The sequence below is a fragment of the Otolemur garnettii genome, unplaced genomic scaffold (assembly GCF_000181295.1).
Source record: "Otolemur garnettii isolate 467f Iridium unplaced genomic scaffold, OtoGar3 scaffold00044, whole genome shotgun sequence".
NCBI lineage: Eukaryota > Metazoa > Chordata > Mammalia > Primates > Galagidae > Otolemur > Otolemur garnettii.
In genome coordinates, this window is record NW_003852439.1 from 11,068,968 (window position 1) to 11,070,834 (window position 1,867).

A 1,867-nucleotide genomic window follows, 5' to 3' on the forward strand; every position below is an offset into this window, starting at 1 on the left:
AGGCACCGAGCCTGTCTGTTGTTTTTAAAGACAGAGTCTCATTTTGTGGCCCTCAGTAAAGTGATGTGGCCTCATAGCTCACAGCAACGTGAAACTCTTGGGCTCAAGCAATCTTCTTGCCTCAGCCTATCAAGTAGCCGGGACTACAGGTGCCCACCATCATGCCTGCCTAGTTTTTAGACACAGGGTCTTGCTCTTGCTTTTGCTCAGGCTGGTCTGGAACTCCTGAGCCCAAGCAACCCACCCACTTCAGCCTCTCAGTATGCTAGGATTACAGGCCCACCGGGCCCCGTCATCTGCCCCATTCTTTTTTTTTTTTTTTTTTTAGAGACAGAGTCTCACTTTATTGCCCTCGGTAGACTGCTGTGGTGTAACAGCTCACAGAAACCTCTAACTCCTGGGCTTAGGTGATTCTCTTGCCTCAGCCTGCCAAGTAGCTGGGACTACAGGCGCCCACTACAATGCCCGGCTATTTTTTTGTTGTTGAAGTTTGGCCGGGGCTGGGTTTGAACCCACCACCCTCAGTATATGGGGTCAGCGCCCTACTCACTGAACCACAGGCGCCGGCCATTCTGCCCCGTTCTTAATGGCTTCAAAGCCCCTGGCTCAGCTCCTCACTGCATCCAGCCCCATGTGACTATTCTTTTTTTTCTCTAAGGACTATGTCCCATGAGGCCAAACCCCTCCTGCTCTGTGGCTTACCTGTCTTAGCAATCTGCCCACCCCAAGCCTCTATACTGAAGATGAATTTTTTTGCAACTTCTTTCCAGAGTAAAATCATCCACTTTTTAGACTGTAGATGAGGGCATAGGCAGAATGAATGCCTTCTATGTGGGCTGGTGGGACTTGCTAGCCTCCCATGGCCACCACCCCAAGCTCAGTCTGTGAGCTGGAGCTGAGAGGCAATAAGCCCAGGGTCCCACAGCAAGGTCTGAACTCTCTGGGCCAAAGAGGCTGAACGTGCTAGATTTGAGCAGCCTGAGTTCTGCCTCCTCTCCCACCACAGGGGTGATAGCCTCAATCAGGTAAACCAGGAGGTGGGGGCTTCTGGGGAGCACACAGGCCAGGCCTGGTAGACATGTGGCACCCTGGGACCTTCACTCCTCATAGCCCTCATATGTGTTCCCACTTGGCTCTGCGAAACCACCCTCCCAGCCCCTCTCAGGTTGTTGAGTCAGTTCCTACAGCCCAGGTATGTCTCTGCAGTCTAACAGACCTCCAGGTGCCTGGGGAGGTGGGACTTCAGCCTCTAGCAGGCCAGCTGGGAGCAATCCTGGAAGAAGACAGTCTTGTCCCTGGGTAGGGTGGGGGAAAGCTGGCCTTTGGCCTGGTCTCAGCAGAGATGGTGGCAGAACCAGACCTTCTGCACTGGGAGCTGCAGGCCTTGGAAGCTGGAAAGTGAGAGCCACACCTGTTTCAGGGCCCTTGGCCCTGTACAGCAAGGGAGGGAGCTAGGGAGCAGTAGAACAGGGGTGAAGCCAGCAGGGTGGGATTTCAGAAGGCCCTGGGCCTGGCCTCTTCATCCACTATGGGACAACACCTGGCCTGGGACATAGCAGCAAGGCCAGGCTGGACAGGGAGTAAGGTGACCAACTATCCTGGTTTGCCTAGAAGAAAGGTTCCCAGGATACAAAACTTTCAGTTTTAAGACTGAGATGAGGGTGGTGCCTGTGGCTCAGTGGGTAAGGCACCAGGCCCATATACCAAGGGTAGCGGGTTTGAACCCAGCCCCGGCCAAACTGCAAAACAAAAAAATAGCTGGGTGTTATAGCGGGCGCCTGTAGTCCCAGCTACTTGGGAGGCTGAGGCAAGAGAATCGCCTAAGCCCAGGAGTTGGAGGTTGCTGTGAGCTGTGACACCACATGGC